At 39.4% G+C, this 24,773-nt stretch overlaps 1 long non-coding RNA gene across 1 annotated transcript; it reads right to left on the bottom strand.

The window, feature by feature from the left end:
* Positions 1-2,902: 2,902 nt before the first annotated feature.
* On the bottom strand, positions 2,903-4,688 carry LOC138929684 (uncharacterized). The gene is made up of 3 exons (XR_011445925.1): positions 4,594-4,688; positions 3,367-3,822; positions 2,903-3,307 (listed from the first exon to the last, which is right to left on the bottom strand). It is a non-coding gene; the product is annotated as an uncharacterized lncRNA (long non-coding RNA).
* Positions 4,689-24,773: the final 20,085 nt, after the last annotated feature.

Genomic DNA, 24,773 nt, shown 5'->3' with positions numbered 1-24,773 from the left:
ATCAACGTGATAACCCTCCTTTTGATTTGATTTATGTCCTGGTACTTGTATCTCAAGATACACACGGACGAGCCATGACAAGGACTTGCCATTGACCCACATAAATTATGTTTCTACCAAAGACTATGTCAAGATTACTTTTATTTACTTTTATTTTTATACATTTTCTTACTCTTTCTGTCATGAATATCACTCTGAATTGAATGAAGGATTTTATAGCAGAAAGTTTCAGTTTCCTTGCTGAGCAAGGATATACAAATATTGGTAATTGGCTTCGTTTAATAGGGAGTTTAGTTCACTCTTATAAATGACATGTCATTATTTTACACTTGAGCCGAGTCATAATACATCAAATTGATTACATGTCGACTCGAGTAATGGCGGAGTGGAGTGGAAGTGCCATGCATTCTGTTTCCAACATTTTAACTACTGGTTATTAAACATTAAGTGGTTGCAATGGGAAAAAGGGATATAGCTGGTTGATTGTTATTGAAGTGTTGGCAATTCCATGGGCAGCAAGCATCGGGCATTAAGGGTCAAATAAAACCGCAATAATCGCTAAGAAAAGGGAGGGGAAAAAACTGCAGGCGATTACCTGAAGGGAAAAGCGAAGAAGGGAATAAAACCAGCTGGTGGTGTTAATGTTTGACCATTTTCCAAAGTGCTTTTCTTTGCTCCACTCGAAACGAGTATTTCCCGCACTTCATTGGGTTTCTGTTTCCTTTGTTTTTTGTGTTTTGCTACACGATTAATTTGTCCGTCGCCTAATTAGAATAATACAACTAATGCGGCAGGATCATGACCTCGTTCTCATTCTCCTTCTCTCTCCCTTCACATGCGCATAATTAGCAGGGGCACTTTGTGATTCGCTCCCTACCACACCAAATTTTCCTCCGCCTCTTTTCATCCATATCATTAACCTGCGAGCCGCATAAATTCATGATGTATCAACGAGAAAAAAAATGGGGAAACCATGGAGGAAAGACGGAAAATCACAGTTTGGTTTTATGTACACGCATTAGCGCGGCATTGGGTGGCTGCCCTTGGGACTCGGACTCCACTCCCACTTGGATGAGTGCTCCTGGGTGGTCGTGTACTCCTGGTTTATTAATTCGCTGGCAACATGCAATCGCCTTGTTTGCCGAAAACTCCATGTTGGTATTAGCCACGGGAAGGAACCGAAATTAGCCAGAGTGCCAGCTGTATGATGTCCTTCGGTGCTTGCTCAGCGAGTTTCCGGGTGGATGCTTCCAAGGTTAAAGCCCATTCTCCCGTATTGGCAGATACAAAAGTTAGGTTTAATATTTCCATGGAAGTAGTACAGAGACTCGGTTTAAAAATTAAATATATGTTGTGTCAGAAATAATAATAAAATCAAAATTATTACAAAATAGTTTACACGTTACATGTTAATTAAAATGTGTGTTTAATTATCTCTCCAAAATGTTATCAATTAAATGATGATTATCTTAAATTGCTGTGAAAAAATTTCACAAATTGTTTGCGACACCAAAAGTTTAATATATGCTCTTTAAAATAACTAATTAAAATTATAATAAACTTTGTTTTATTTAGGCTTTGATTAGGTGTTTATGTTACATAGACATTTTTATTTTTTAACTTGAAATGCATGTTGCCAACGCCTTCATTTCAGTGCAACTCCCACTGCAATGACGCTCTCTTTCTATTGCCACTTAAGTGCCTTTGGTGACTCCTGACAGTCACCACTTATGCCCTTTTCACAGAGGAAAATCTTTAAATATTTAAAGAGCAATCGCCTGGCCGGGCCTGGGATCTCAATCAGTGCTCGAGAGGCACAAGAGCGAGAAATTAAACGTGCAGCTCGTTCATTTTTGGGTCACTCAATTAAATGAGTGCATCTTGAAGGGCCCTCGACAAGGTAAATTTAGCAGGACTCCGGCAGAACTCCTGCTGGACTAGCAATTCCTCTGGCATTTCAATTGCTGTTCAATGCTCCTTGCGAAAGTCCTTTTCGATGGGATGACTTTGTTGATGGCCCGGTCAAGTTGCCTTTTGATTAAAAGGACATTGGAAAATAAAGTAGATCACAGTGTATATGTATGTGCTAAACTTTTCTTCCTTCTCCGACGAGAAGGAAAGCGAAATGAAAAAGAACTCCCGCGCCACCCTTAAACGTACTCAGGAGGTATGTAGTAATTGTAAAGTGCTCATTAGAAATACTCCAGACAGACGAGGTCCGGGTGGAATTGGGAGGTATTTCTCTGGGCGTTCTTATGTGCGCCTCCCACTCCAAGTGCATTTTCAATTAAGGAGAGCAAAATATTTTGGCTGCACTTTCGGTAAAGAAGCCAATAAACTGTTGAATTTACAGCAGGTCCTAATAGCTTTTCGCTCATTTATCCCATCTCCCTTCGGTTTATTCCAGAACAGCTCAGCACTTGCCTTGGCCAAGCGGATTTGCAGTGCAGGTAAAACACTTTCAAATATCCCCAACGGGTTTTCTGGAAACCCCAAATACTTTGGCAATAATTTCGATTATTGCAATCTTCAAAAATTTCAGACCAACTCTGAAAATTTGAATAATTGTGGGAAATTTGAAAGGGAGATGAAACAGAGCACTCTTTACTCTTAAATATTTACAGTATATAGTAAATAGATATTCTTGCTTGCCAAGATTGAAATTCCCTTGGTTCAATTGGTATTTTGCTTGTTACAAATATTCTGCCATCACAAAAACTTTCACAAATTCATTTAAAACCTTTAATGGAAAGCCTAGAAGCCTTTCATATTCACTTAAAATTACGCAATTTAAATTGTGTTGCATGATTTTATCTGTTTACTTTTATTAAAAAATATCTTAATTAAACTTAATTTGCCTTGAAAACTCAGATTCAAAGTTTTAATTCAATTGAAAATGGTTTTGAGTTCAAAGACTCTCTGCAGCCCCCTTCCAGCTTCAGGCTGTTGCCACTTTGAAGCTTACGTTAAATAACAAATTGAATTGCTATTAGGCACTCCTTGGCCACAATTTGCAGCAACAACTGGCAACTGATGTGTGGCAACCGCATTAGGACATCTTCCAGCCAGCAACTGTTTTTCCAGCAGATCCTGCTCCTTTTACGGCTTCTTTTCCTTCTGGCTTCTGGCTTCTGGCTCCTTTTTGCATTCACAGTTGGCTGACTAGCTGGCTGCCTGGCTTGCTGGGGAACTTTTGCCACTCGAGTACATTTTGTTTTTGCAGCCGATTAACAGTGAAAAGAGGGCAACACTCGTCTAAAAAATAAGACGCTACAGGATGTTCCAAGCCGCCTCTGCCTTGTATACACTTGGGGAAAAAAGATATTAGGGGAATACTGTTGAAAATTTTTAAATATAAGCTGATACTTTGTGTGAAGGCTTCAATACACTGTCTTGATTTTTCAGGATTCCTTGGAACTCCTTTTTCTAAAACCAAAAGCTTACGGTTTCTTTTGGCAAAGTTAGAAATATTTAGAGAATTTTACAAAATTATATTTAAAAAAATACTTATATATTTTGAGTGCATTTGCTTTGCTGGTTGTTGCTCCACATTCTCCCCCATGCAAAGCTTGCCGCAATATTATCCAACTTGAGAAATGCAGCAGCCAGGCGCATATTGACTTTTGTGTTAGCCAGATTGTTTTGGCCCTGGCAGACCAAGTGCTTCTCTCCTCCTGCCACAGTACCCAACTCCTGCTCCTTCTCTGTGTCTATAACATTTGATTTTTACTATCACTCCGTATTGTTGTGGGAGTTGAGTGTTGTGCGGCTCATGGGAAAGGCTCCGACGAGATTACAATGGACATCAGCATAATGTGTGCTCTGCGAAATTGAATTGATTTTTTCAACAATTTTCTCGGTTATGTGGCATTAAATTTCCCATTTGCATCGTTTTTAGTTGTTAACCTACTTTACACACAAGTTTGCTGGCAAAACTTAGCAACAGGAAGCAGCTGATAGCGGAAAATAAATATACACACTGGCACACACGGTATCAAGCTGCCAGCAAACAGTTTTGAGTTACAGCAGGAAGGTGCAGGTTCAAAGCCATGTAGGGCGGTGGAGGGTACTTCGGGGGCCTGACTAAAACTTGCAACTTATGCCTGCACTTTGCACATTTTCATTACAAAATATTATGTATGTGTGTGGTTAAAACAAAAATTCCTGCAAAGGAGAGCTAGTGCGAAATACTCTATCGAATGGTTTGTAATCCTAAGCATATCGCCTGAACATAATTAACAAATTTAATAAAAGAGCCTAATGAAATTCCTTTATTTGCTTTTTAGGCTTATGCCTGAGGCAGTTAGTTCCCTAGAATATTTCTTCAAGAACAAAAAAACAAAACGTTCATTTAAAATGCTTACGTAATATTCCAATATTCTTAAGGGACCTTGGCAATTTTTTAATGAGTTTGTTGGAGGCAAACACTAGGGCATACCAGCGGCATTAAAAGAAGAATCTGACAACGCGGGAAAAGTCAACGAGTTTTCCAACGCATAGGGATAGGCGACTGACGGAAAAGCTCAAAGAATTTTCCGTGTGTGCCTCCCTGGTATGTACCAAATAAGTTTCGCAAACAAAAAAGAAAATTACTTTTGGTTGGGAAATCGTCGTCGTCGTCGTTGTCGTCGTCGTGTTGACGTGAATGTAATTTTCTGCAGATGACAAGTTATGCAAAGTATGGAAAGAGTTTGGCTTTGAAACGAGATATGCTTTCTCTGCCTGTTCACACAGACTGCCACCTATCCCGCCACCTAATTTAAATCCACAAAAAATGTCAAAGTTTTGTTTTTACAAAATTTTGCCAAAATGCAAAATGGGCATAAATCAGTTAAATTAACTAAATAATTGGCCGGCAAAGCGACGGACAGCATACAGGAGTAACTTTTTGACCCGCTTTGAGCTTGTCCAAAAGTTTAACATATTCCGTACACACACACACACACATACACAGGAAGAAAAGGAGGGCCATGCAGGAAGTGAAGAATTCAGAAAGTTGTTCTTGGCGAACGTGCAATGACATAGAAATTGAAATAGTTGCGTCGACAAGTCGCAAAATGCAATCCGAAACTTGCCGGAGTTGACAATTTTCTTTCTCCTTATAATTTTGTTGTATTTCTTTTTTTAGCTTTAATTAAACTTAACTTACAGGCGAAAAGTTATTGTTTTATATATATAGAGAGATGTGTGTGTGTGGTACGAAGAGTAAGCAAAAGTCATTTAAAAGTTTTGTATGCTTGGTCAGCCATGACTTAGCATGCATATCTCATACTCAGGACTCAGGATTCAGGACTCCGGACTTCAAACCCTTTTCCTATACAGGAAAAACTTTTCCGATATTCAAATGCAGCGAGTACCAGAAGAAAAAGGCCGGAAAAGAAAGGGGCGGACTGTAGACAATAACTTTGCAAAATCCAATTACGAGGACTGAATGTGTTCGGTATGCCCTTATTTTACTTTTTCTGTAGGTTTTCCTGCAGCCTGCATATTAAATTAGCAAGCAAATTGAGTATGCTTCGTGCAACCCTTGACCTTTTCGTCCCCTCCCCAATCCAGAGGTTGTTTTTGCCAATACAAAATCAAATTTTCTTTATCACCGCCCGGTTATTCGGAATCAGGTCGAAAGGGATGTCCAACGCAGGCCGCACTAATAAACAAGTTAACAATGCACAAGCAGACGCTTCTTCTTCTGGGTTGCAGATATTGCGTATACGCAATGTGGTACGTGAGCAAGCCTCGAAGCGGAAGGTGTACTTTTTCCCTCTGTGGTGCTCCTGCTGCTGCTGCTGCCCGGGGATAATTTCATTTGTCAATATGAAAGCGCAAAAGTGATTTACTTAAGTGTAAACTCATTTTCCACTCAACAGCAGAACAATAACAGCAAAGGTGGCACAATTCATTGCACAGTGTTTGTTGTTGGTGTTGGCCTTGCTACTGTTGCAAGTGTCACAATATTGCTGCCACAGTGCCAACACCAACAACACCAACAACGACAACAAGAACAACAATGTCACTGCGCTTTTCACCTTAACAACATAATGGCAATCAACTGATGGAAATGACGCAGCCACAGTTTCCAGGAAGGATTCGAGTGGGATTTCTCACCGGCTTGCCAGAGGGAATTGAAATTGGCTTGAACGGAGGCAGGCGAAAATGCACTGCAATTTATGGAAACTTAATTATACATCCTCCATATCAAAAGATATATAAACTAATGATTTAAATAATTAAATTGTTATTTTGTATGACATTTCTATATATTAAGACAAGAAGTAACTAGCTTGATCGCAATTAAAATGTTTAAAAATAAATAGTTTAAAATTCTTTTTCTTTCGGTGTAGACGAATTGAGGAGAACCAAAGGTGGCGGGGCTTGCCATTATTCATTTAAGCCCGGGGATTGAGTAAAAAGTGTTGCATTGCCGCACAATCGGCAAATAAGCCCTCGGCAATGTGTATTCTTTCCCTCCAACTCCAACTCCACCGCCTTCTGGCCTCCTTCTTGGCATTTCTTTGGCTCCTTTTGCAATTGAGATATTCATCCAGCGATACACAAACATCTACTCACCGTCTGTGGCTTTCGATTTGTTTGCGATTTAGAAATACAAATTGTATGGATGTGAAAGGTTGAGGTTTTCGCATTCGCTCTTCCTTCTTGGAAAATTTTAAGTAAAACCAAATTGGTTCCGATAGACAAATGAAGCATGTGTGTGTGTGTGTCGTTGTATATTTGGATTGCGTCTTTATTTTTTATTAAATTGCCCAGATTTGCGCTGAGATAACAATCAGCCAGCCGAGGCCAGGCCAATGGCAATTGCTCAAGGTATTTATGGGTGCTCAATTTGAATTGCCCGGGGAGAAACAACGATTTGTTGTAACAGCAAAAACGGCAAGAAGAAATGTTCATAAATAAATTATAAAAGTACTTGCCATTTACATTGCCTTCCTTTTTTTTTTAGCATTATAAGGAGTTTTACTTACCGTTGTGTCTGTGTGTACAAAGCTGGCTGGCTGGCTGAGCGAGGGATCTGCAAAAATAAAAAGGAAGAAATTTTTCTATAAGTCCAATAAGAATTTTATATTAATATAGATAGGTATTCGTTTTTTCTACATATACAAATTTAGATACAAGTTAGACCAGAAGTTTTTAAAGCCTTTACTGAATGCGGCAATGTTGCTACGTAAAAATTATGTTTCCCTTAAGACAAACTATTTATTAAGAACAGAAAATGTATCATATTTGTAAACAATCAAAAATATTTATATTTATATCTTCGACTTCCTTGTATAAACTTTATGTGATCCATTTTAAATACTAAGATTACAAGCTTTCCTTGTTAATAATTTTTGTTAAATCCCAAAATTCCTTTATAAATTCTTTATTAACCCATTCTCTGGTTTATAAAAATACCTACATTTGCAGCTGTCATTATTAATAACCACCAACTTTATTCATTTTATTTCTCTTTCGCTTCGACAGCTTCCTTTTTAAAGCCAATTTTCCTTAGTATTCATCTAATGAAATTCCCTCCAATGTTTCCTCGGAATCTTAAATTTTAATGTCACAACACATTTTCTCGTTTTAGCCATTCCTGTTTTTGTTGTTGTTGTTGTTGTTACTTTTGCCAGCAGTTACAACATGATTGCCAGACATTGTTGTTGCTGATGTTGTTGTCGCCGTTGTTGCTGCGTTACCATTTCAGATTACGGCCAGAGTTTAGTTGGCACCCAGAGCTTTTTCCCCAGCTAGCTGACACATGCCTACAAGCTTATTTATAATAAAAAATCATACATGAGCGCACAGACAATGAGACAATAGACGAGAATGGTTGGTACAAGCGGAAAGGGGCTGGGTTGGGATGGGTTTTTTTGGTGGCTGTACAAGGCCAGCAAGGAGAGGGGGGATCCGGAAAAAAACAAACAACGAAACCGACAAAAAATTGCTAGGGGCTTGAGGGGGGGTGGAAAAATGTGGAAATGAAAGGCGACTTTGTCGGGGACTTGGGCTTTTCCTGCCTGGGAATTTCCAGAGCCGTCATTAACTGTTGTATGTGTGGCTGTGTATGTGGGTGAGTCTATGTGTGTATGTGTGCCGAGATATATAACACACAGACACATATACAAGCACACCTCATCTAACCATTCATTGACATCATTTGGCATGGTAGATAACATTCAGCCAAGTGCACACATCATGCACTAAGAGAAACTCATTTCCTGCGACTTTTAAATCAAATTATATATTTTTTTAAATTTATTAAAATGAATTTCGAGATGAGTGTAATTTTTTCAGGCTGAAAATAAATATTATACAAATTCTACTAGTTACATCTACTTCCAGCACAATACTATAACCAATTTAATGTTCTCTTTTTCCCCAGTGTAGTGGCAAATAACAAGAGATGCTGGGCGGGTCAATGGTTGGTTTCGCAGGGGAGCAAAAGGACGGAAGACCTCCCGCCACCTTTCGCAAGTTCCTCTGCAGAGCCGAACAATGTAATGAAATTTTCGAAATATCTATGATGATTTGCGGTTGCCATGATTGTCGGCCAGAAGATGCTACGCCCTTCGGTGACACCCGCTCTCCTTACCACCAGCCCTAGCCCAAACCCCAACCCCATCCGCATCCGCATCCGGCACCCTCGCACACTCTTTGGCCGCTCCAAACGTATCTTTGTTTCGCACATCCTGGCAGCTGTAGACCAGGATTCTATCGCATCGCTTTGCTCTGCTGACTTGCCCTTTGGTTTCCTGGCTCGCTGGCAAAGTCAAGTGACTGAAGTCACACTTTGGGCTGCCTCTTGCCTTGTCTTTTGATTCCTTTGAGGCAAAGCCTGGGTGTGCATGTGCGTGTGTGGATGTGGCTGTGTGTAACTACATTAAGCCTGGAGCATTGATCATGATGATACGGAATTTAAAATCATAAATGCTGACTCTGCGGAGATTATATATTTTTCATGTGCAAAAATTATGTTTGAAACTGCGTTGAAAAGTATGCCAAGTAAAAGTCCATATCGGCTTTAATAAGTAGAGATTGTTATACTTTAAAGACCTAATTAAATATAATTATAAAGCGTAGATTTTTTAGATTACAAAATCTACTTAATACTTGATTTAATTAGACCGAAGCTCATGATAGAGATATATATTCGTTCACTAAGCTTGCAAGAATATAAAGAAGTTAATGTTAGGCAAGAAAATAAAATATTATGGCCTGGCTGATATTACCAGGAAAAACTTTCGGTCATTATAGTTTTATATTTGGGAAAATAAACAAACCAAAATAGTGAATAAAAATGGTTCTTATTTTGTTGAATTACACTCTCATTCGATTCATAGTTATCCAAGTCTGCGTTGATGGCTTCGGGGCAAGGAAAGGAAGATTCAACCACTATTGTAATCTGAAACGTGTTTTTAATGGCATTTTCATTTCTCCTTGGGCTGTGGTTCTTTTTTTTTTGCTACTTTTGCTGCTGTGAATTTTCAATATTTACTCCACTAGAGAACGGCGTAAATTCAAACTGGCAGCACACAATAATTGTGTTATTTATGGTGATGACGGTGGCGAACAAGTACGAGCAACATCGTACTGCTGTGGCGGAGCTTCCAAAAAAGTTGTAACGGTATTATTATGAAATTTGTGGGAAATATAACGAATATGCGCATTCCGAATGCGTCGAGTGTGGGGCCATGAGAATGTCTGAGAGTTTTGTCGCATGCAAACATAAATTTTTGTGTGCCATGCAAAATAACGTAATAACATTAAATATGCAAATGCCTTTTGTCAGCCATTGCATTTACACATGACAAACAGAGGAGAGCAAGGGTGCTGGTGCTGTGTGTGTGTGTGTGTGGCACACACATTTCCCCTTTCCCTGTACTTGAATCCATTCATGAAGATTGCAAAAGGGATGAAATGACGAGAAAGTAGAGGAGCCTGTCGACTTCATCACACATTTCGCAATTTGCATAAAGTGAAAATGATGCACATTTCTGTTTTCCTACGACAATTTGCCCTTTATTGATTTTCTTTGATTTCCTTCAGTCAGTCACGGCCTCAACTCGGTTCTCTCCCCGTCAATTTTCCGCATTTCCCACCCAATTTCCATGCCCAAGAAGCCCCACTCGAAAGACTTCGACGATTCTACATGTGTTTTGAATGACGTTGAGTGCTGCTATGCAAACATTTTCTAACGAACACTTAGTGCAAATAGATTCAAGCACCGCCCGCTCATGTGGAGTTTTCCATTTTCCACTTGCCACTCACTCTACCACCTCCCGCTACCACCCTCCAAGCCTGCTGGCGTGGCCAAGTTTTTCTCGGTTTCCTTAGCCATTTTTTATTAAATGCCAATTACTTCTTATTTTATGTTGCAGCTGCATCAGCATGGAGTCTTTCAATTTCATTAAAATGTCAAACAATTACATTTAAGCTGACATTGTGCACTGTCTTTGATTTTATTTACATGTGAGCCTGTGTCCCAATCAATTTAAATGGCGGCTACATGGGGAAAAAAGCTTTGAAATGGAAGTAAAATTCAAACTCTTCTAAATTGTTACAGTAAATTGTGTAAATAATATGCCAAACAAATATAATATATCAGCAAATATATTTATAGAGAGTATTATGCCTTTAATTGCAGAGATCAAATCTATAAATAATCCTTTAAATTTCAAGATAATTCCAAACGAGCAACTGGAATCATAAAGTGCTTAAGCTTTAGATTCATCATATAACTTATACTGTCAAAAGACTAAATAACTTGGCCAACTCTGTAGAGCAATTAAAAAATGCCAATTCCATGCACTCGAAGCGTTTGAAGTCAGTCAGTTTCACAAGAAACTTGTCCCATTGGAGGCCGCCGGCAAAGTTTGCCGTATCACCAAGAGCCACATCAATTGAGTGGCCACCCACAGTAGGATTTCCACCCATTTCCCCCTTGGCCACCCACTCGCAGTACTGCAACACATATTGGTCAATAAAGTACGCTCAAAATATTTGCCACAACTTGTGCACTTTACCTATCACACAAGTGGAAGTTGAAGTTCGCTCCGTTCCCTCTGAGATTTGTTGTTAATTTTTGGGTGAATTTGCCGAAAACTAGTTGGTCTGATCGTCATCCCCGAAACATCCACCGATTCCTTCAAATCCTTGCCCCATGCACTCTGCTGCTCTGTGGCAAACTTTTAATTGATTCAATGGTCGGTGCATATTTTTGGTTCACTGAAGTTCGGATTTGGTTGTGAGCAGTTTAAAAAAGGTGTCACATTATATTACCAAAAATGAGTTTAAAAATTGCAATTAAATGTAAGCTAGAATTTAATTTTCTTTCCGTTTATTTTTATAACCTACATGAACAAGGGATGTCTCAAAAAATTGCACATTCATTTCAATATGTAAAACATTTTTTCCAGTGCCTGTTAGTTTGTTAGTTGTAAGCCGGAATCTAAATCTCCGACCGTAACTATCAGCCGTATATGTGCGTGTTGCTCCCGGCGTGCTTCTGAAATTAGTTGGAGGATTAAATTTGTACTTTAATGGGATTTCTCATTAGGTGGCATTTCACGATCGAACCAAAATATTTATTCGACCCGCACACACACACCGAATAACACGCAGAGTCTTTTCCTCGCTGTGCAATAATTTCTGGCCAGGCAAATATCCAAAACCAACGGTCGGGGAAACATCAGCTAAGTTCGGAAATGTATGCAAAGCAGCGTGTTCTGATTGAGCTTATTAGTTGTGGACTTTAATTATGATGGAGAGTTGTTTCGAAATTCAAAAGGGACTGGTCTAACTTTGAAAACAATGAATGAGGTTTTCAGATTCATTTAAGATAATTTAACTTATAAAAAAAACCTTACAATAAATTGCTACTGATTTAGACTAGTATTTTTCATATTTTACAATAAATGGAGTAAGTAAAAAAGTTCACAAAAAATATAATATAAAAACTTTTCGTAAACCAAACATCAAACTAAATTTAAAATGATTTTTCCTAGTTACCAGATATTTTGAGAATTTCCAGAAACACTTTCAATCCTTAAAAAAGATTTCATAAAATTCTAGGGAGAACCATTTAGGTGGTTTTGTCCTGGGATTTAGATTTTAGTCCTTCTACAACAGTGCTCTTTTCAATCACAACCCATTTCACTTTTAAGCCAGCCGCACATCCACATTTCAGCGCCCAAGCCGCGAATTCGCGTTCACAATTAACCACTTGGCAAGCCATAAATTTAACACACGCACACATACAGTGAGCGAAAAACCGCAGTGGGTCACGCGTACAGTCGCCAGAGCGGAAACCAAATCATTAGCTAGAAAAATTGACCATGCCATGGGCCATGGGGCTTTTATTGAATTTTTCGCAGCTACCAAAGGGGGCGGCGGGAATAATGGCGGATGTGAGGATGTCGGGGGTGGAATAAATTCCACATCAAATGCATTTTCCAGTTTTCCGTCCCCGGCAAAGTCAGTTAAGCGACCACATCCGCCAGAGGCCAAACCGAAATAATTATGTAACAAACAAAAAGTATTCCCGCGCATATGCCCCATCATCCTGCCTTTCACATTTCACAAAGTTCCGGCCGCACAATGTAAACAAACCCGCTAGATTTTTAATTTGTTATCTGTTTGCTCTCGTTTTTGTCCCCGTTTGTGTTTGTTTTTGTTTTTGCATTATATTTCCGTGGAATATTGTCACTGCTGTGATTTCAAAGGCGCTTAGAGCCTGTCGTTTTGGCCAAAATGGTTTTGTGATTTTATCGCAAATAAAAACATTGCTTGAAAAGCGGTAAAAGTGTTTATATAGTTTTAAATGTGACACGCTGTTACCTGGTATTCAATTTTTGGCTAATTACAAATTTTTCTATACTGAAACTGCACTCCTAACGGGTTCCTCTTGAGCCTGAAAACCATCTTAAAGCCTCTTAGCCGCCATAACTGACCATCTCGCTGATTATTAATGAGGCGGCCATAAAGCATTTCGCATTTCCGAAACTGCCCGAGTCCGTGTGTGATAATCAACTGCAAGTGGCCGGCAAAAACCAAAAACACACACTGGCAATCAACGATATCGAGCTGATTAAAATCGGAGCCATTTCCACAGTGAGGGTGAGAATTAAAACCGACAATGCTTTCGAGGTGGGGGGGCGGTAGGAAAATGTGCGGGAAAACGCCGGGCAAAGGGCTAAGATAACTGGGCTCCAAGTCATGGCCGTAACATCGATGCACCATAGAAAACAATTGCAGTTGCTGGGGGGGAAATGCGATGTGAGCTCTGGACAATGAACGGTGTTGGTGGGTTGAAAGAGGGTTAAGAAGGGCAAGGGAAGTAGGCAGCAGTTTAACCCTTGTGCAAGCTAAAAATTATATTTATGAAGTTCTTTTCAATACTTAATCTAGAAATTTATCATAACAATTTAAAAATATACTTCCGCAGTTTTGTTTAAAAGAAAACTTAAATTATTTAAATAAATTATATTAACTATCTTTCTCTGTTTTTCATACCACAAGAAATGCGCGAATTAATTACCAATTTTTATCCCTTTTCAGGTTTCTTAAATCCACATAAACTATTCTTTGTTAAAACAAGGGTTAAATCAGTCAAGAGGGAGTATTAAGCGGGACCCAGGGAAACTGAAAACCCAGCATGGCTTCCATGTGGGCGCCGTTATACGCCGAATTTATGCTTTGTCCTGCAGCAAGTGCAAGCAGCCGATGGACAACACAACCCCTCTTATCAGTTACACTGCCTGCCATAAGTATCGCACAAAAGGCATAAGTGCAAGGGGGTTGGCCAAAGGGAAAAGGGACTTGTGGACATAGGAAACGGAAAGTTTATATTGCGCGCAGACAATTGAGAGCCCTTTTCACGCAGTTGCCTTCAAAAGATATCCTTTTCATTCGATAGCAGGTGCACAGACAGAAAATATAGCAAGCTTCTCTTCGTTTTTAAGAAGCTTGTTTAATAATTAAAACAAGTTTAAGTTTATAAAGCAGGATTGTTAGAGATTACATATATAAATATATTTGACTGGACTTATAATTCCATTTTCCTTGTTGACATATTTCCACAGCATTAACATTCACATTCACCTGCAGCTTATCAGGCGGCTTGGAAAACAAATTTTAACTTAATAAACGAAATTCAGAGCACCCATGCAGATAGGAAAATGCCACTTTTCCCGCTTTCCACTCCCTTTACCACGCGATGAGTTATGTGTTGCGCAATTAACATTTGTAATGCTGGCGCACCCAACGTTTTCCCGCATTCTATTATTTTTGTTGTACATTTTTTCGTTGGCAGAGCACTTAAAATTAAAAATTACAATTACATTTAACTTGGCAGACAGAAGCGAAAAATTCAGCTTTGCTGCTCTGCGCCACGAAGGCCCTGCAAAGGTCCTTACGATGTCCTGGCGATATTTTATTTGCCACTTGGTTGCCTGGAAGTTGCCAGTTGGCAAAGTCCAAGAAATGAAGACGCCGAACATGGGACACAGGTTTGCCATTTGCCATCTTGCCCAGCTTTTTATTCCATTTTTGTTTCTTTGTTTTAAGTTTTTTTGGAGGAAAAAAATTCATTAGGTGGCAAATAGACGCATTATGTTTATTTTCTTTTTAGGAAAAACTTTCGAGTTACAACATGAATGCATTGTTTAAATTAGACTTTTATTGAAACGATTCTGGGAACACTACAAAAATAAATGTTGGCCAATAAACGTCAAAGGGGCATTGACCACATACATTTAATTTAATGAATTTAGCCAATTTATGTACATTGTCAGGCGCACATTTTCAACAAAATGCAGCATCATTTGGATTTTCCAGGAAACGAGAAAGAGAAGCAGAGCTACGGATGCACTGCAGTGTTTGGGAAAATTTGAAAATGCCTCCCTGTCATCGACAAGAGCGGAAATTGAACTAATTATGTATTAGTTTGGCTCCAGGCGGAAAATTGCGATGCGATGCGATGCGAACGAAATTGGCTTTTCAAATGTCGCTCGCTGCAGATTTGTGAATATAAATTCAGGATGCGATGGGCAACCAAAAATGGTTCCCGAAAAGCCCGGCTTTTAGAATGCATTCGATTAGATTGGCTGGAATGAAAATCAAAATGAAAATCAATCGGAGAGACATGATTTAGGTGGGTCGCTTTTTCAGCCTGAATTAGCAATGCCGGCAATTAGCTGAAAAATGTCTCTGTCTATGCATCCTTTATACACACTCCTGTTGACCTCAATTCCTGTAGAGCAAATAATAAATTGCCATCGGGTTATTGTTCTGCCCCAAACAAAAGGAGAAAAATCACATGAAAATCGCTGGCACTTGAGATAAATAAACATATACTCTCTTCTGTTCACACAGATGGCCTTGGCATCATTGTGGGCACACAAATCATCCAGAATCTCAATGGGGATGGATATGTGTGGCAGCCTCAAGTTCATGGGGCTCTAGCTCCATAAAAATAAGCCATTCGCGTCTGGAGTGCATAAGTATATATGAATGACTAGATCGTATATTATAAGTAGACGGCACATTTAGCACACATTAATAAAACCGCAAGGAACGTGCGATGAACAATGGAAAAGATGAGAACAAAAAATCACTTATACTGAGAGAAACTACCATCAAAATTTCAATTATAATCAAATTTAAGGATTGATAGTTTAAATCATGTTTAAAACGATTTTAGTTTATAATATAATATTATCTTTTGTTCTACTTTATCGATTTATTATTCTATTATATGGTTAAATAAGAACCTTTATCTTCAGTGTAGCCGTGAATCGGCAGAGGAAAATCTTCGACACATGCAGACACTCCCAGCACCAACAATCACTCATCATAATGATGCTCAGACATCGAGGATGAACTTCGGGACGAGGCGACGGCAACTCCACATACATGTGTGTGCTATATGTGGGCTCCAACATTTTTGGCAGCAGTAAATTAATTGAATTCATTATGTCTGATAGATGCAGGCGTATTTATAAGCATGTGCTAGGAACGGGCAATTAATCAAATGTCCACTCCGTGTGTGAGAATCTGGCAAGAATTCAAGAGGATAATCATGGGCTTCTCCTGTTTGTTGCATCCAAACGAGTGGAAAACTTACTTAAGCAAGCAATAATCGGATTATATTAAAATGTTTGGCTGAATAAATAATTATGGATATCAATGTTGATGAAACAAGTCACAAGATTAATTGAAATTCATTTAAACAAATAAGTTTTGTTCTAAATTTGAGCTGCAATTATTTACTTTGTCTTAAAGACACATAAAATATTATGTAAAATGTAGTAAATAACTTTAAATGTGAATTCAATTTAAATTACAGACCAATGAAATCAAAATAAAGTGCATTGCACTATTTAAATTGCATTTAAATATATATTGGAAAGCCAAACAGATTTAAATAATAGATTTTTATATTCGCTGTGGCTTTTGGACGGCCACTTAATGTTGACTATAAACTTTCCACTCAAACTTCTAAATCATTTTCCCCGGCAATTGCAAAATATAAATCCTTTTCATATTAATATTTGTTCAATATAACCGTTTAACCTTAATGGTCCTACAGCACATTCCATCAATAAATTTACCCAGGCTTTTGGGGGCTCACGATGTGTTTGCGATTCCGCCCACGACAGTTTGGTTTGTTGTTTCATATCAAACGCGTATATCCCGTATTTGTGTTTTATATGTGCACACGGGGCGTGTGCATATAGCATATAGAATATATTATATATATGTATATGCCCTCGAATATCCATTCAATTCTGACATCAGGTTCGAATGATACACGCGGCATTATTATTGTTGTTACAAAATGTTTCCAATGAATATTAAATGTGTGCGCAATTTTAATTTGATTCACCAGTTCGGTTTCTTTTATATGCCGTTCGCGACTGCCATTCCAGTATTTTTATCATTACAAACAAATTACAATAAATATTGTTTTTGAGGGCAGCTTAACACGCCCAGAGGGTGTCCACAAAGCAAATGGAGGTAGTCGAAAAGGGAATCCATGCAGAAATTATCCTTTTGTTCTTAATTAAGTGACATGTACGTATGTTGGGCTCAAAAGTTCAGCTTGAAGGCGTGAAAGCGGAAAATATTTGAAGTTTGGGTTCGGAACAATATCCATATTATCATTTATAATTGGCGCATCAGATGCAGACGAAAATGCTGAATTGCCCTCATTACGGCGAAGTAACTATCTTAAATTGTGACTCGAATGGGAAGGATGCCAACGTTTTCTAGACTTTTCAATTGCCTTTCAATTTGCCAAGGCGGCTGCTACTTAACCTGTTAAGAAACCATGCCCAACTTGTGTGGGCTGCCGCAAGGCTGACTCGCTATTAAGACACATAAATAAGACAGAAGGGCTTAGGGACGGTGCAAGTGGGATGGCACTTTAGGGTGGTGGTGTTCTCCGTGGTACTCCATGTAACAGACGTGACAGCCATTTAAACGGCGAGGAGCAAGGCATTGTGCAGACATTAATGGCTGGATGCAACACCACCGGCACTTCAATTAATTAATTGCAATTTGCAAGGCACTGCAGACAGCGTTCGTTGGCCATTAAATGCGCTTAGCAGCGACGGTCTTGCAGGTAACATTGTGTAAGATGCCAGCATGGCGTATACTTGATGTTCCTGCACACGAACACCCATCACGTATACGCCTCGTATACGACGTACACGGCTGCCTTCTACCGCCAGCCAGCCGACGTGTTATTAACACCGCGTGAATCCAGCAGATGTCGTCATACCCATAATGCATCCATGCAGCGCCGTGGCACGCATAAATAAATGATGATGATACGGCTGCTGATGCCTCAAATAAGATTCAGCATCATGCACGCACCGACTGAACCAACCTCGGCGGTTGAAGGTGCTGCCGGGAAAAGGATTATGCAGCTACCGGGATTCCTGCTGCGGAGAAATGTATCCACTTCAATTTCATATAGAGAGGCACAGGGGGAAGCAAAGGGATTGAGAGCTGGTGCAATTCCCAGAGGTAGTTAATCGATGCAGCGATGCGACCTAATTTGAACCCAAGTGGCTGCTTATGATAGCCAAGACAGTACAGCAATTAGTGCCTTTCTTAATACAATTAAGTCTAATAATCCCCTAAGAGCTTGGAAATTAAAGTTGAAGTAAATATTTTGAAAATAACCAATAACTAGTACTGTAAAGGTCTTAAAATATATTTCATTTGAGTTATTATGATTGCAATTTTATCCCATTAGTAAATAATCGCCTGAAAAATATTGTGACACGGAGAGGCTTACAAATTGATGCCGTTTACATGTATGAATCGTACATACAAATATAAAATTTCGCACGGGGTTCAAAGAGCCATTAAATTTCACCCTAATTACCACAAATCGCCCGCAACTAATTTAATAATAGCAGCAAGCCATAAGGGAGGTCGGATTGAGGGCAGACGCTGGTTGGCGAGGGATGGCTGATGGTAAATGGGAGTGGCAGCTGCATAAACTGGCCTCAATGGCCATTAAAAACTTCTCTTAGTTGGTATATTTCTCCAAACCCCCCTGCCTTTTCACTCCCTCCCCCTGTGTGTACGTATATTTGCGGCAAATTGACGGTTTCATTCTCCGGCAACAGAGTAAACTTTCTGGCCAGGCACTCAAAAGTGGCTCCAAAGTCTCGACAACAATTCGCTCGAGGGTCGGCGGAGGATGGCACGGAGGGGTGGATGGTGGTGGTAGGTAGCAAACACTTTATAGAGACCACTCGTAACCTCAAAGCGCAGACGGCATAAAACAATTGAACGTGAAACGTTTGACGCTAAGTCCGGACTGAGTACGAGTACGAGAACCATAAAAAAATTAAGTGACACTCAAACGGAGACACTGAGCAGCAGTGATTAATTGGCCCTCAAGTTTGCTGCCATCATTAAAAGTTGCTGTCAATGTTGTCATCTTCATTTGGCATTATGATAATAATTGGGCCACGAACCAGGACATCGTCAGGACATTGGGTTCAGGTCCCTGTCAAATGTTCAGGTCAAGCCCTCTAAAAGTTAGGCCCGCCTGTCATCTGGGGAGAACTGGGGGAAATATTTTCGAGGTGGTATGAATTTTCGCAAATTGATGGCGTTAGTCGGCACTCATGAATACGTCAGTGAACAAATACGCATAAAACGGCCACTTGATTATTGGGCGCTCCTCGAGAAAGTTTAATGAAATTTATATATACGAGGGACAGCATGATGAATGAAGTTGTCTTTAAAGACTGAAGCATTCTCGAGAAGGTTTTTGCTTAAATTTGAAACACGTGCCAGCTGAAAAGGGTTTACAGGAAAAGGTCTGGCCAAGTGAGACTTGGTTAGATGGTATCTTTGAAGACGGTTGAATACAGATAAGTAAAGCATGGATTTTTCCAGGAAATATTTGGTGGTTTTCTCGCTATGAGCAAAGTGAAATGAGGCAGCATTTATTGGCTTAAATCCGAATAATCGAGTTCTGGGAATGCCACAAATTGAGTAAAGCCAACTCTCTTCATTTCCAGGAAATATTAAGTGTTAATCTTGGAATTAACACTTAATTCTAAGATTTTCCTAAGGAATATTGTTTCCTGGAATTTTAAAAGGCGTCACCTCGAACTAGGTAGTTTTATTTGAGCTACTTGAATTGGCAAAGGATACTAAGTCACCATTTTAATGTTATACATGCTCTACTAAGCTCATATATATATTTTTGTTTTTTTGTAATATTTAATCAACTAAAACCACTTATTTACTAATGCACATACTTAAACTGGTTTTAAGTGTACTCACTTTAATTTTCTCCTATGCAAAGCGAATTCAGTCAACTGCAAAAAAGTATAATAAAAAGGTTAGTGATGAAATAATATGCACATAATTATTTGTTTTAAAAAGCGTTCTAATTCATATGAATAAATAATCCCTGGTTTATTGTTTCACCATTTTATGCACAATTAAAACAAAAGCAAATTGCAATTGTTTTTCAATGCCTGCAAATTCCATTTTAATAGTTTTGTCCTTTTAGGGCTTATCCTAAAGAGAATCAATCAGCATTTGGCTTTCCTTTTATGCATTTCAAACGATTTACATAAGCCAATTCATTATTCAGGCAGCCCTCATCTCTCCTGTTACAAATAGATGTCAAAAATCGAATAATAAATCACAGGGCGTTAGAGTCGTACTTCTTGCATAATTTATTTTCTAAGCTCGTTGCTCTTTTGTTTTGCCTCCCTCTTGGCATAATTCCATTCTCTATTTCCGATTCCCTTTTTCCTGGGCATATTGTGCCAATTTGGAGCTTATTATAAGTTTGCCTTTTATTTTTTCATCGAATGTTTCGATTTGCTTGCGCGCTTGATTAAATTTGCACTCAACTTTCGAGGGCTTCATTAATCATCCGTTTGAGCAGGGGTGTAAATATGGCTGATAGAGCGTGAAACAAAAGGAAAAAAAATACAAGTAAAACTTTATCCCTGAACTTTGATGCAGTTATTGAAGCCCCTGCAGTTGGCATTGCCAATAATATAATTTACGCTGCCTTCACAGCAGGGCAATTTGAAGGAATGAAAGGGAAAAAATTATGAGTTTTCTCAGCGATTTGCCATGTCTGCAGCTCAGCGAAAATCCACTTTTCGTCTGGACGCTGTGTGAAATAAATTAGGAAATTTATAACTGAGAAAGGAGAAAACTTTCATGACTAATGACCGCTGAACCGAGATGGCATAAATACAAAATATGAAATGTGAATTAATATTAAATTTATAAACACAGAGTTTTTAGTAAGGCTTTGAGATCCTTTAGAGTGTACTTAAAGTCCGGGCTAAGGGATTATGAAGGGCGTGGGGCAAAGCGTTTTAATTATTCCATGCGGACGGAGGAGTGCATGTCGAGTAAATGAAAGTGGTAAATTCTCCTTGGTTGCGTCCAAAAACACAAAGGCCTTCATTTATTCATCATCAAAATGGCGGTCGCGATGGCTAAGACAAAGGCCTCTCTTGTGCTCTCTCCTGGCCCCGTTCCCCATTTTCCACAATATCTCTGAGTCATTTGTATCGCCAAGGCGGTGAAATGATTCGAAAAGGATACACTGAAAAGAAGTCATGTACCTCAGGTTTATTTGTAATTAGTCATAAAATATTTAACAAAAATCATTCCAATATAGAAACCTACAAAATGTAGTATATAAATATATTTAGATTGCATTTAAGCCTTGTTTAAAATATATTTGTTTGCAATATCAACTCCAATACCCTGATTTTCCTCAGTTTACCGACAAAAAATAACAACAAGGACCGCAGTGACCGGCAACCGCAATGCCCGGAGTGCCTTGCAGCCCTGCCATCAGCTGGGAAAGTGGAAAAGGCTCCGGCTCGAGTACGGGTAACTACAGGGAAAGGCGTGGAATGAGTTTCCCTTGTTCATTTAGCAGTCAAACGGAGTTTGCCAGTGTGGAGACATGCCTGTCTCCGCTGGGTTTCCGTTTCCTGTGCCATCTGCAAATTTCATGGAAATATATTTTTGCAGCTTGTGCGAAGAAAGACGGCAAATGCCAGCGAGTCTGCGAGCAAGAGAGAGAGAGAGAGCGATGAAGATGGGCAACTTTCCTTGCCGGGACATCATCAGTCATTTTGTCTAAAAGAATATATTGCAATTAAAACCAGAAAATATGCTTTTACACTGGCCAACAGAGCTATAAGTTTGCCACATCCTTTGGTCTATCCCCTCCCACCTCGGTTCTTATTTATGAAGCGCCGCACTTTGGGCCACACCCACTGCATTTTGAGTGCAGAAAAACTTTGGAAGGAGCCTCGGCCGCTTCCTTCAGCCCGGCTTCCCCAGCTTCCCCAGCTTCCATCTTCATCTTGTTGCCACTGTTGCTGATGTTTTACAATCCGGCCAAGAGCAGCAAATTAAAATTGCTTCATTCTGGCCCTCCAAGTACGCTGTAAGTCACGCCTTGTTATGGCCACAGCCGGACCTTCAATGGATAAATGGACGGATTTGTTGGTTGGTTGGCATCCTGGCATCCTTGGACGCTCGTTTAGTGGATGAAAACTGCTGCTCCTGCTGATGCCGCAGCCGCTCGACACTTTATAAATTATGCGGATGGCAGTGGCGTGGGCTTTAATGAAATTTCCACCTCTTTCCACTGGAATTGAATTAATTTTGAACCTAAAGCGAAATCGGGAGGTCAAGAGGTTATTTACTTGTCATTATATAATATAAAATAGTACTCTTTGATCTTGTAAACTCTGTTATCCTTGTGTAGGTCATACAGTTGCTCTTAAAAGTCAATTCAGAAGAAAACTTTTGCATAAACGCTTATAGCACCCACGAAAAATAAGGGTAGACGGTCAGAGCCCTAATTAAATAAATTGCAGAAATTCCATTCAACAGTACAACTTTATTACAACTTCGCGTTCACCTTAACTGCAAAATGTCACCTTCACGATTCAGAAGTTTTTTAAGTTGAGCAAAAACTTGGCTCAGCCTTTTCACGACTCTGGAAACTAGCAACAAGAATTTGATTACTTTTCATTTCGCAATGCAAGGCAGTTTGCTAAAGCTTAAGCCATCTGCATCCAATTCAGAGAGTTATCCTCGAAAACTCCGCTTCCATTTCCATTTCCATTACCATTTCGCAGTTATCTGGTCACTGGCAACTGCATTTTCATAAGCAAAACTTTAACTGAGCATTAGTTTGGGGCTGAGGCTCTCTTCTCCGCCAGCTGAATTTTTCATTAGAAAACTTTTATGCACTGAGCGAAAAGCTAACAACACAACAGCATCAGCATGGGACACCTGACGAGGCGAGGAAGGAAAATCCGGAGGAAATGACGGCTCGAAAGTCATTTGCCGCTTTAGTTGAAATGTGTAACAAATGTTTAAAAAGCGCTGGGGGACGTCGAACAAAAGGCGGCGGCGCTGCCTAAAATGTATGTGGGTGCTCTGGCAATTTTATAAAAGCTTTGTCAGTTATGCCAAAAAATTTTGGGAGACCCTCTCGCTACCCGGCCATGTCATTTGCCACACTTTTCACTCAAGACAATGAGTGTCATCAGGGAGGCATCAAGTTTTCATAAGACCACGCATGCTGAATTTCTGATGAGTTTTCTCTCCTTCAAAACGGCAACCCTTCTCCGGCGAAATGCCGCCTACTTATGAGAATTTTTCTTATATATACGCGGCTGCTTTATGAGGCGTGCAAAATTTGTTCAAAAAACCCCTCTTAATAGAAAAATTTATTCGTGGAAATGCCAAAGTTTTTGCGGTCTTTTAATGAGCAGAAAAAATATCATCTGCAGATAGCCTCAAAGATTATTCGAGTCGAAATGCAAAGTTTTTATTTGCAGTTTTGATTTAAATTCTTTGAATAAATTATCGAGGCGACACAGAGATAAGGAGCTGTGCGAAAATATCAATCATTCGCAGTGAAGTACAGCTGTTTGCTTTAAGCGTGATAACAATTTGAACAAACAAGAAAAATTACTTTTAAAGCCCAAACACTGAGACACATGTAGCACTTACTTGCAATCCTCCCTCTAAAAAGCCAGGGGAAGCTCTCGACCAGAGTTTAAAGACAACCTGACATATGGGACTGTCGGGCTAAACAAATCACATCAGAACAAATAAAATCCCGCACAAAGGCAACCGCCAGCAAATAGACAGACGCACACAATGTTCTGACATGGCCGTTAAGTAATTCCATATTTTATTTGCCATGCCAACACACAGCAGCCGAAATAGAAAGGATTCGAGGGAAGGACTCCGGCACGCACACAGGCACCTTCAAGTGTTCGCTGAAAAGTCTTACATTTGTTTGCCACATTCGCAGGTGGAGGCGTCCAGGCAACAGATTTGGGAGCAAAATAATATAAAACTAGGAGTGGCACTATAGTTGAAGTACCCAAGATACCCAGCAAAAAAATCTACATTTTCAAACTATCACAAAGCAAATGTTGTAAACTTTATTTTTAAACTAAATATTGTATTAAATGATGATAGCTTAAACTTAGATATAATATAATATAAATAAAAAACCAACACGCAATGGAGTGATATACATTTCAGTAAGACTTTTTCCCTCTGTTACCAACATTACAAAAAAAAAACTGTATACCCTTACGCTGTATATATAACTGGGTATAAAAATGGTAGCCTGAAAAACTTGTTTAAAGGGATAGCAATAAAGTGCCTGGCATATTGGGATTTGTCCCTTTTTCGTCTTCTATTTTTTACCTGCAAATATTTGGCATCTCCCAAATGAGAAGATTTTTTTCGCCACATGCCAATGATGGCCGACGTCCCCTTAACCCTCTTCTCTTGCCTTCCCAACCCCTTTCCCCCTGTCATCTGTCAGTCGTTTTATGTGCAATTCCCTCAAGTGCTTTATTTGGCAACAAAAACAAGAAAGAAATGTTCGGGGACTCGCTCACAACATCGTTAACTCTTTGGCTTCGTGCTCGGCCTTTTTTAAACTGTTGCATATAATTTATTGTAACTAAAAGTTGTTTTTTTTTTTTGTGCCTCGACCCAATAAGGGATTTCGTTTCGTTGGCCTTTTGAATTTTGTGGGTCTCTGGTGTGCGATTTTATAGTGCCTTTGTGTATGTTTATTTTTCTGGCGAGCTTAAGATTGCTGTTCGGCAAGCATTCGACTGTCAGCAGTGACTTTGGTTGGGATTAAAACCGACATTAAGCTGTGATTAGTAGCTGACTTGGCGCTGACTCTTTTGCGCAACTCACTCGGGTTT

This window comes from Drosophila kikkawai, chromosome 2L (genome assembly GCF_030179895.1).
Source record: "Drosophila kikkawai strain 14028-0561.14 chromosome 2L, DkikHiC1v2, whole genome shotgun sequence".
In the NCBI taxonomy this organism is placed as follows: domain Eukaryota; kingdom Metazoa; phylum Arthropoda; class Insecta; order Diptera; family Drosophilidae; genus Drosophila; species Drosophila kikkawai.
The sequence above is the reverse complement of the archived record's forward strand: the minus strand, read 5'-3'. Positions and strand labels throughout refer to the sequence as shown.